This window comes from Hordeum vulgare, chromosome 6H (genome assembly GCF_904849725.1).
Source record: "Hordeum vulgare subsp. vulgare chromosome 6H, MorexV3_pseudomolecules_assembly, whole genome shotgun sequence".
In the NCBI taxonomy this organism is placed as follows: domain Eukaryota; kingdom Viridiplantae; phylum Streptophyta; class Magnoliopsida; order Poales; family Poaceae; genus Hordeum; species Hordeum vulgare.
In genome coordinates, this window is record NC_058523.1 from 138431923 (window position 1) to 138444190 (window position 12268).

The window sequence follows — 12268 nt, forward strand, 5'->3', positions numbered from 1 at the left end:
AAGTTTCCGGGCATTACCGGAAAAGTTTCGGGCTCATCGGTAGTGTACCGGGAGTGCCGGGAGGGGTGACGGGGACCATCGATAGGGGTGTCATGCCCCAAGGGGTCTCATGGGCTATGGGAAGAGATAAACCAGCCCCTAGTGGGCTGGAATAAGTTCCCACTAAGGCCCATAAGGTTTGAGAAGGAAAAAACACAAGGTGGAAAGAGTTTCCAAGTGGGAAGGTGGAATCCTACTCCAAGTAGGATTGGAGTAGGACTCCTCCACCTCCAATTTCGGCCAAACCTTTAGGTTTTGAGGCTGTCTCCTCCCCTCCCTCCCTCCTATATATACTGAGGTATTAGGGCTGATTTGAAACAACTTTTGCCATGGCAGCCCGACCACATACCTCCACGGTTTTTCCTCTAGATCGCGTTTCTGCGGAGCTCGGGCGGAGCCTGCTGAGATTAGATCACCACCAACCTCCGGAGTGCCGTCACGCTGCCAGAGAACTCATCTACCTCTCCGTCTCTCTTGCTGGATCAACAAGGCCGAGATCATCGTCGAGCTGTACGTGTGCTGAACGCGGAGGTGCCATCCGTTCGGCACTAGATCGGAGCGGATCGTGGGACGGATCGCGGGACGGTTCGTGGGACGGTTCGCGGGGCGGATCGAGGGACGTGAGGACGTTCCACTACATCAACCGCGTTTCTTAACGCTTCTGCTGTGCGATCTACAAGGGTACGTAGATCGGTAATCCCCTCTCGTAGATGGACATCACCATGATAGGTCTTCGTGCGCGTAGGAAAAGTTTTGTTTCCCATGCGACGTTCCCCAACAGTGGCATCATGAGCTAGGTTCATGCGTAGATGTCTTCTCGAGTAGAACACAAATTTTTTTTGTGGGCGGTGATGTGCGTTTTGCTGCCCTCCTTAGTATTTTCTTGATTCCGCGGTATTGTTGGATCGAAGCGGCTCGGACCGACATTACTCGTACGCTTACGAGAGACTGGTTTCATCGCTACGAGTAACTCCGTTGCTCAAAGATGACCGGCGAGTGTTGGTTTCTCCAACTTTAGTTGAATCGGATTTGACCGAGGAGGTCCTTGGATGAGGTTAAATAGCAATTCATATATCTCCGTTGTGGTGTTTGCGTAAGTAAGATGCGATCCTACTAGATACCCATGGTCACCACGTAAAACATGCGACAACAATTAGAGGACGTCTAACTTGTTTTTGCAGGGTATGCTTGTGATGTGATATGGCCAACGATGTGATGTGATATATTGGATGTATGAGATGATCATGTTGTAATAGTTAATATCGACTTGCACGTCGATGGTACGGCAACCGGAAGGAGCCATAGGGTTGTCTTTAAACTAACGTTTGTGCTTGCAGATGCGTTTACTATATTGCTAGGACGTAGCTTTAGTAGTAATAGCATGACTAGCACGACAACCCCGATGGTGACACGTTGATAGAGATCATGATGATGGAGATCACGGTGTGGCGCCGGTGACAAGAAGATCATTTCGATGCTTCGGTGATGGAGATCAAGAAGCACATGATGATGGCCATATCATGTCACTTATGAATTGCATGTGATGTTAATCCTTTATGCACCTTATCTTGCTTAGAACGACGGTAGCATTATGAGGTAATCTCTCACTAAAATTTCAAGACGAAATTGTGTTCTCCCCGACTGTGCACCGTTGCGACAGTTCTTCGTTTCGAGACACCACGTGATGATCGGGTGTGATAGACTCAACGTTCACATACAACGGGTGCAAAACAGTTGCACACGTGGAACACATGAGACCGAAAGGTCGAGCATGAATCGTATAGTTGATATGATTAGAATAGAGATGCTTACCACTGAAACTATTCTCGACTCACGTGATGATCGGACTTGAGATAGTGGATTTGGATCATGTACCACTCAAATGACTAGAGAGATGTACTTTTTGAGTGGGAGTTCTTAAGTAATATGATTAATAGAACTAATTGTCATGAACATAGTCTAATGGTCTTTGAGAATTACAATGTCGCTTGCGCTATAGCTCTACTGTTTTTATATGTTCCTAGAGAAAAATTTAGTTGAAAGTTGATAATAGCAAACATTGCAGACTGAGTCTGTAAAACCGAGGATTGTCCTCGTTGCTGCGCAGAAGGCTTATGTCCTTAATGCACCACTCGGTGTGCTACACCTCGAGTGTCGTCTGTAGATGTTGTGAACATCCGACACGTTTCTGATGACTACACGATAGTTCAGTACAAAATACTTAATGGCTTAGAAGCAAGGTGCCGAAGACGTTTTGAAACGTCACGGAACATAAGAGATGTTGTAAAGAGATGAAATTGTGATTTCATGCTTGTGCCCTTGTAAGAGGTATGAGACCTCCGACAAGATTCTTTGTCCATGAAGTAAAGGAGAAAAGCTCAATCGTTGAGTGTGTGCTCAGATTATCTGAGTACGACAATCACTTGAATCAAGTGGGAGTTGATCTTCCATATAATATAGTGATGGTTCTCCAAAGTCACTGCCACCAAGCTGTGAGAGCTTCGTGATGAACTATAACATATCAAGGATAGATACAATGATCCTTGAGCGATTCGCGATGTTTGACACTGCGAAAGTAGAAATCAAGAAGGAGCATCAATAGTTGATGGTTAGTAAAACAACTAAGTTTCGAGAAAGGCAAGGGCTAGAAGGGATACTTCGTGAAACGGCAAAGCAGTTGCTGCACTAATGAAGAGACCCCAGATTAAACCCAAGCCCGGGACTAAGTGCTTCTGTTATGAGGGGAACGGTCACTGAGGCGGAGCAACTCTAGATACTTGGTAGATAATAAGGTTGGCAAAAGTCGAAAGAAGTATATTTGATATACATGATGTTGATGTGTACTTTACTAGTACTCCTAGTAGCACGAGGGTATTGGATACCGGTTCGGTTGCTAAGTGATTAGTAACATGAAATGAAAGCTACGTCATAAACGGAGACTAGCTAAAGGCGAGGTGAAAATACGTGTTGGAAGTGTTTCCAAGGTTGATATGATCAAACGTGGCACGCTCCCTCTACCATCGGGATTGGTGTTAAACCTAAATAATTGTTATTTGGTGTTTGCGTTGAGCATGAACATGATTGGATCGTGTTTGTTGCAATACGATTATTCATTTAAAAGAATAATAGTTATTCTATTTGCTTGAATAATTACCCTCAATGGTTTATTGAATCTCGATCGTAGTGTTACACATGTTCATAATATTAGTGCCAAAAGATAAAAAGTAATAATGATAGTGCCACTTAGTTGTGGCACTGCCACTTGAGTCATGTTGGTGTAAAATGCATGAAGAAGCTCCATGCTGATGGATCGGTTGGACTCACTTGATTTCGAATCACTTGAGACATGCAAAACATGCCACATGAAACAAGTAGAGTAACTTGTTGGGAGTAATGCATTTTTGATGTGTGCAGTCCAATAAGTGCTAAGGCACGCAGTGGATATCATTATGTTCTTACTTCACTGACAATTTGAGTAGATACAAGAGTATTTACTTGATGAATCACAAGTATGAAATGTTGAAAAGTTCAAAGCTATTTTAGAGTGAAGATCGTCGTGACAAGAGGATAAACAGTCTACGATATGATCATAGAGATGAATATCTGAGTTATGAGTTTTGGTACGCAGTTAAGACAATGTGGAAATTGTTTCGCAGTTCATGCCACCTGGAACATCACAGTGTGATGATGTGTCTGAACGTCATAGCCACGCACTATTTGGTTTGGTGCATGCTATGATGTCTCTTATCGAATTACCACTATCGTTTATGGGTTATGCATTAGAGACAACCGCATTCACTTTAAATAGGGCACCGCGTGTTTCCGTTGAGATGACACAGTATAGAACGAGGTTTAGAGAAATCTAAACTATCGTTTCTTGAAAGTTTGGGGCTTCGACACTTATGTGAAAAAGTTTCAGTCTGATAAGCTCGAACCCAAAGCGGATAAATGCATCTTCATAGGATATCCAAAATAGTTGGGTACATCTCCTATCTCAGATCCGAAAGCAAAGTGTTTGTTTCTAGAAACGGATCCTTTCTGGAGGAAAGGTTTCTCTCGAAAGAATTGAGTGGGAGGGTGGTAGAACTTGATGAGGTTATTGAACCATCACTTCAACCAGTGTGTAGCAGGGCGCAGGAAGTTGTTCATATGGCACCTACACCAATTGAAGTGAAAGCTGGTGATGGTGATCATCGAGCATCAGATCAAGTTACTACAAACCTCGTAAGTTGACAAGGTCGCGTACTACTGCAGAGTGGTACGGTAACCCTGTCCTGGAGGTCATGTTGTTGAGCAACAGTGAACCTACGAGTTATGGAGAAAGCAATGGTGGGCCCGGATTCCGACAAATGGCTGGAGGCCATGAAATCCGAGAGAGGATCCATGTATGAAAACAAAGTGTAGACTTTGGAAGAACTACTTGATGGTCATAGGACTATTGAGTAAAGATGGATCTTTAAAAGGAAGACAGACGATGATGGTGATAAGTCACTATTAAGAAAAGCTCGACTTGTCGCAAAGATGTTTCCAACATGATCAAACAGTTGACTATGGTGAGACTTTCTCACTCGTAGCGATGCTAAAAGTCTGTTAGAATTATGTTAGTAGTTGTTGCATTATTTGTGAAATATTGCACATAGGATGTCAAAACATTGTTTCCTCGACGGTTTCCTTGAGCAAACATTGTATGTGATACAACCAGAAGGTTTTGTCGATCCTAAAGATACTAACAAGTATGCAAGCTCCAGCGATCCTTCAATGGACTGGTGCAAGCATCTCGGAGTTGGAATATACACTTTGATGAGATGATCAAAGATTTTGGGTTTGTACAAGGTTTATGTGAAACTTGTATTTCCAAAGAAGTGAGTGGGAGCACTATAGAATTTCTGATAAGTATATGTGGTTGACATATTGTTGATCAGAAGTAATGTAGAATTTCTGTGAAGCATAAAAGGTTGTTTGAAAGGAGTTTTTCAAAGGAATACCTAGATTGAGCTACTTGAACGTTGAGCATCAAGATCTATGGAGATAGATCAAAACGCTTAATAGAAGTTTCAACAAGATGCATGCCTTGACAAGTTTTTGAAGGAATTCGAAATAGATCAACAAAGAAGGAGTTCTTGACTGTGTTGTAAGGTGTGAATTTGAGTAAGACTCAAAACCCGACCACGGCAGAATAAAGAGAATAGACGAAGGTCGTCTTCTATGCCTTAGCCGTAGACTCTAAAGTATGCCATGCTGAGTACCACACCTGATGTGTGCCTTGCAGCAAGTCTGTTAAGAGGTACACAGAGTAATCCAGGATTGAATCACTGATCAACGGTCAAAGTTATCCTTAGTATCTAAATAGACTAAGGAATTTTTCTCGATTATGGAGGTGGTTAAAGTGTTCGTCGTAAAGGGTTACGTCGATGCAAGCTTTGACACTAATCCGAATAATTATGAGTAGTGAAACATATTCGTATAGTAGAGTAGATATTTGGAGCATTTCCGAATAGCACGTAGTAGCAGCATCTATAAGATGACATAAAGATTTGTAAAGAACGCACGGATCTGAAAGTTTCAGAACCGTTGACTAAAACCTCTCTCACGGGCAAGACGTGATCAGACCCCAGAACTATATGGGTGTTGGATTCGTTGAAATCACATGGTGATGTGAACTAGATTATTGACTCTAGTGCAAGTGCGAGACTGTTGGAAATATGCCCTAGAGGCAATAATAATTAGTTATTATTATATTTTTTTGTTCATGATAATCGTTTATTATCCATGCTATAATTGTATTGATTGGAAACACAATACTTGTGTGGATACATAGACAAAACAGTGTCCCTAGTAAGCCTCTAGTTGACTAGCTCGTTGATCAAAGATGGTCAAGGTTTCCTGGCCATAGGCAAGTGTTGTTACTTGATAACGGGATCACATCATTAGGAGAATCATGTGATGGACTATACCCAAACTAATAGACGTAGCATGTTGATCGTGTCATTTTGTTGCTACTGTTTTCTGCGTGTCAAGTATTTGTTCCTATGACCATGAGATCATATAACTCACTGACACCGGAGGAATGCTTTGTGTGTATCAAACATCGGAACGTAACTGGGTGACTATAAAGATGCTCTACAGGTATCTCCGAAGGTGTTCGTTGAGTTAGTATGGATCAAGACTGGGATTTGTCACTCCGTGTGACGGAGAGGTATCTCGGGGTCCACTCGGTAATACAACATCACACACAAGCCTTGCAAGCAATGTGACTTAGTGTAAGTTGCGGGATCTTGTATTACGGAATGAGTAAAGAGACTTGCCGGTAAACGAGATTGAAATAGGTATGCGGATACTGACGATCGAATCTCAGGCAAGTAACATACCGAAGGACAAAGGGAATGACATACGGGATTATATGAATCCTTGGCACTGAGGTTCAACCGATAAAGATCTTCAGAATATGTAGGATCCAATATGGGCATCCAGGTCCCGCTATTGGATATTGACCGAGGAGTCCCTCGGGTCATGTCTACATAGTTCTCGAACCCGCAGGGTTTGCACACTTAAGGTTCGACGATGTTTTATGCGTATTTGAGTTATATGGTTGGTTATCGAATGTTTCTCGGAGTCCCGGATGGGATCACGGACGTCACGAGGGTTTCCGGAATGGTCCGGAGACGAACATTGATATATAGGATGACCTCATTTGGTTACCAGAAAGTTTCCGGGCATTACCTGAAAAGTTTCGGGCTCATCGGTAGTGTACCGGGAGTGCCGGGAGGGGTGACGGGGACCATCGAGAGGGGTGTCACGCCCCAAGGGGTCTCATGGGCTATGGGAAGAGATAAACCAGCCCCTAGTGGGCTGGAATAAGTTCCCACTAAGGCCCATAAGGTTTGAGAAGGAAAAAACACAAGGTGGAAAGAGTCTCCAAGTAGGTGGAATCCTACTCCAAGTAGGATTGGAGTAGGACTCCTCCACCTCCAATTTCGGCCAAACTTTAGGTTTTGAGGCTGCCTCCTCCCCTCCCTCCCTCCTATATATACTGAGGTATTAGGGCTGATTTGAGACAACTTTTGCCACGGCAGCCCGACCACATACCTCCACGGTTTTCCCTCTAGATCGCGTTTCTGCGGAGCTCGGGCGGAGCCCTGCTGAGATTAGATCACCACCAACCTCCGGAGCGCCGTCACGCTGCCGGAGAACTCATCTACCTCTCCGTCTCTCTTGCTGGATCAAGAAGGCCGAGATCATCGTCGAGTTGTACGTGTGCTGAACGCGGAGGTGCCGTCCGTTCGGCACTAGATTGGAGCGGATCGTGGGACGGATCGCGGGACGGTTCGTGGGACGGTTTGCGGGGGGATCGAGGGACGTGAGGACGTTCCACTACATCAACCGCGTTTCTTAACGCTTCTGCTGTGCGATCTACAAGGGTACATAGATCGGAAATCCCCTCTCGTAGATGGACATCACCATGATAGGTCTTCGTGCGCGTAGGAATTTTTTTGTTTCCCATGCGACGTTCCCCAACAACTATTGCATGCCTAGAATTAGATGTTGGACAAGGAAGACAACATAATGAATTGTGTTTGCTTGGTTCCGAACAATGTTATATTATTAGAGATCCCTTAGCATGTGATGATTGCTTCCGCCTCATATTAGCCAAAACTCCTGCACCAGGTAGAGATACTACTTGTGCATCCATAAACCTTAAACCCAGTTTTGCCATGAGAGTCCACCATACCTACCTATGAATTGAATAAGACCCCTCAAGTAAGTTGTCATCGGTGCAAGCAATAAAAATTTCTCCCTAATATGTATGATCTATCAGTGTGTGGAAAACAAGCTTCGTACGAACATGTGATGAGGAAGACATAAAAGCAACGGACTGCATAATAAAGTTCTTTATCACAGGAGGCAATATAAAGTGACATTCCTCTGCACTAAGAGGACACACATCCAAACCTCAAAAGCGCATGACAACCTATGCTTCCCTCAGCGAAGGGCCTATCTTGTATTTTTACTTTTTGCCCTTGAAAGAGTCATGGTGATCTTCACCAATTCCTTATTTCGCCTTTATCTTGGCTAACGTCATATGCTTGGGAAATATCTATATTCATGTGTCAACTTGGAGGTAAGCATTCATAGATTATTATTGTTGACATCACCCTTGAGGTAAATGGTTGGGAGGCAAAACTATAAGCCCCTATCTTTCTGTGTGTCTAGCTAAAACTTTGATCTCATGAGTACCACGTGAGTTGTAGCAATTGTAGAGAACAAAAAGATGATTGAGTTTGGGGATTTTCTTTACAAGCTCTTATTTGACTCTTTCAAATGTTGTGATAAATTGCAATTGCTTCAATGACTACATGCTATCGGTTATTACTTGTCGGTAAGGTTCTTGATCCATCTTTACTTTGTGAAGGAATTATCACTTTAGCATGAGAGATTATATGTTGGTATTGCTGTTCTAATCATGATCATGATGCCTGCATGTTCGTATCTTGTTTTGTTGACACCTCTCTCCCTAAACATGTGGACATATTTATTGAGCTAGGCTTTCGCTTGAGGACAAGCAAGGTCTAAGCTTGGGGGAGTTGATACGTCCATTTTGCATCATGTTTTCATGTTGCTACTTATCGCTTCTTGGGCTGTTATTTCACTTCAAGGTACAATACTTATGCCTTTTCTCTCTTATTTTGCAAGGTTACATGAAGAGGGAGAATGCCGGCAGCTGGAATTCTCGCCTGAAAAAGGAGCAAGTTTGAGATACTTATTGTGCGCAACTCCAAACGCCGTCAAAATCAACGAGGATTTTTTTTCAGGATTTATAAAAAATACTGGGCCGAAGAAGTGTCAGAGGGGCGCCAGGAGGTGGCCTCAAGCCTGCTAGGCGCGGCCACCCCCTGGCCGCGCCTAGGGGGCTTATGGGCACCCAGCTAGCCCTCTGGCTCCCCCCGTTGGCTACAAGAAGGGTTTCGTCCAGAAAAAAAGAAGAGGGAGGCCTTTCGGATGATTCGCCGCCGCCACGAGGCGGAACTTGAGCAGAACCAATCTAGAGCTCCGGCAAGACGATCCTGTCGGGGAAACTTCCTTCCTAGAGGGGGAAATCATCGCCATCGTCATCACCAACACGCCTCTCATTGGAGGGGACTAATCACCATCAACATCTTCATCAGCACCATCTCATCTCCAAACCCTAGTTCATCTCTTGTAAGCAATCTTCGTCTCCCGACTTCGATTGGTACTTGTAAGGTTGCCAGTAGTGTTAATTACTCCTTGTAGTTGATGCTAGTTAGATTACTTGGTCGAAGAGTTTATGTTCAGATCTTTGATGCTACTCATTACCTCTCTGGTCATGAATATGATTATGCTTTGTGAGTAGTTACTTTTGTTCCTGAGGACATGGGATAAGTCATGCTAATAGTAGTCATGTGAATTTGGTATTCGTTCGGTAATTTGATGTGTTGTATGTTGTTTTTCCTCTAGTGGTGTTATGTGAACGTCGACTACGTAACACTTCACCATTATTTTGGGCCTAGAGGAAGGCATTGGGAAGTAGTAAGTAGATGATGGGTTGCTAGAGTGACAGAAGCTTAAACCCTAGTTTATGCGTTGCTTCGTAAGGGGCTGATTTTGATCCACTAGTTTAATGCTATGGTTAGACTTTGTCTTAATTCTTCTTTCATAGTTGCGGATGCTTGCGAGAGGGGTTAATCATAAGTGGGATGCTTGTCCAAGTAAGGGCAGTACCCAAGCTCCGGTCCACCCACATATCAAACTATCAAAGTAACGAATGCGAATCATATGAACTTGATGAAAACTAGCATGACAGAAATTCCCATGTGTCCTCGGGAGCGTTTTTCCTCCTATAAGACTTTGTCCAGGCTTGTCCCTTTCTACAAAAGGGATTGGGCCACTTTGCTGCACCGTTGTTACTTTTGTTACTTGTTGCTTGGTACGAATCATGTCACCACACAATCACTTGTTACCGATAATTTCAGTGCTTGCAGATATTACCTTGCTGAAAACCACTTGTCAGATCCTTCTGCTCCTCGTTGGGTTCGACACACTTACTTATCGAAAGGACTACGATTGATCCCCTATACTTGTGGGTCATCAGAAGACAACATAATGAATTGTGTTTGCTTGGTTCCGAACAATGATTATATGACTAGAGATCCCTTGGCATGTGACGATTTCTTCCACCTCATATTAGCCAAAACTCCCGCACCAAGTAGAGATACTACTTGTGCATCCATAACCTTCAACCCAGTTTTGCCATGAGAGTCCACCATACCTACCCATGGATTGAATAAGATCCCTCAAGTAAGTTGTCATCGGTGCAAGCAATAAAAATTGCTCCCTAGTTTGTATGATCTATTAGTGTGTAGAAAATAAGCTTTGTACGAACCTGTGATGAGGAAGACATAAAAGCGACAGACTGCATAATAAAGTTCTTTATCACAGGAGGCAATATAAAGTGACGTTCCTCCACACTAAGAGGACACACATCCAAACCTCAAAAGCGCATGACAACCTCTGCTTCCCTCTGCGAAGGGCCTATCTTGTACCTTTACTTTTTGCCCTTGAAAGTGTCATGGTGATCTACACCAATTCCTAATTTCTCCTTTATCTTGGCTAACGTCATATGCTAGGGAAAGATCTATATTCATATGTCAACTTGGAGGTAAGTATTCATGAATTATTGTTGTTGACATTACCCTTGAGGTAAATGGTTGGGAGGTGAGACTATAAGCCCCTATCTTTCTCTGTGTCCGACTGAAACTTTGATCTCATGAGTACCACGTGAGTTGTAGCAATTGTAGAAGACAAAAGGATGATTGAGTATGTGGATTTGCTTTACAAGCTCTTATTTGAGTCTTTCTGATGTTATGATAAATTCCAATTGCTTCAATGACTAAAGGCTATCTGTTGTTAATTCTCAGTAAGGCTCTTGATTCATACTTTACCTTGTGAAGGAATTGTCACTTTAGCATAAGAGTTCATATGATGGTATTGCTGTTCTGATTATGATCATGATGCCTGCATGTCCGTATCTTGTTTTGTCGACACCTCTCTCTCTAAACATGTGGGCGTATTTATTGATCTCGGTTTTTGCTTAAGGACAAGCGAGGTCTAAGCTTGGGGGAGTTGATACGTCCATTTTGCATCATGCTTTCATGTTAATATTTATCGCTTTATGGGCTGTTATTACACTTCTGGGTACAATACTTATGCCTTTTCTCTCTTATTTTGCAAGGTTTACACGGAGAGGGAGAATGCCGACAGCTGGAATTCTGGCCTAAAAAAGGAGCAAGTTTGAGATACCTATTCTGCGCAACTCCAAAAGCCATGATAATCAACGAGGATTTATTTTGGAATTTATAAAAAATACTGGGACGAAGAAGTACCAAAAGGGCGCCAACAGGAAGCCACAAGCCTACTAGGCGCGGTCTCCCCCCTGGCCGCGTCTAGGGAGCTTGTGGGCTCCCTGGTGGCCCTCTGGCCCCCCTCCTTTGCTACAACAAGGTTTTCATTCTATAAAAAAAATCAAGAGGAGGCTTTCAGGAGAAATCACCGCCGCCACGAGGCGGAACTTGAGAAGAACCAATCTAGAGCTCCGACAGGACGATCCTGCCGGGGAAACTTCCCTCCCGGAGGGGGAAATCGTCGCCATCGTCATCACCAACACTCCTCTCATCGGAGGGGACTCATCACAATAAACATCTTCATCAGCACCATCTCATCTCCAAACCCTAGTTCATCTCTTGTAACCAATCTCCGTCTCGCGACTCCGATTGGTACTTGTAAGGTTGCTAGTAGTGTTAATTACTCTTTGTAGTTGATGCTAGTCGGATTACTTGGTGGAAGATTATATGTTCAGATCTTTGATGCTACTCATTACCTCTCTGGTCATGAATATTATTATGCTTTGTGAGTAGTTACTTTTGTTCCTGAGGACATGGGATAAGTCATGCTATAAGTAGTCATGTGAATTTGGTATTCGTTCGATATTTTGATGTGTTGTATGTTGTTTTTCCTCTAGTGGTGTTATGTGAACGTCGACTAGATAACACTTCACAATTATTTGGGCCTAGAGGAAGGCATTGGGAAGTAGTAAGTAGATGATGGGTTGCTAGAGTGACAGAAGCTTAAACCGTAGTTTATGCGTTGCTTCGTAAGGGGCTGATTTGGATCCACTAGTTTAATGCTATGGTTAGACTTTGTCTTAATTCTTCTT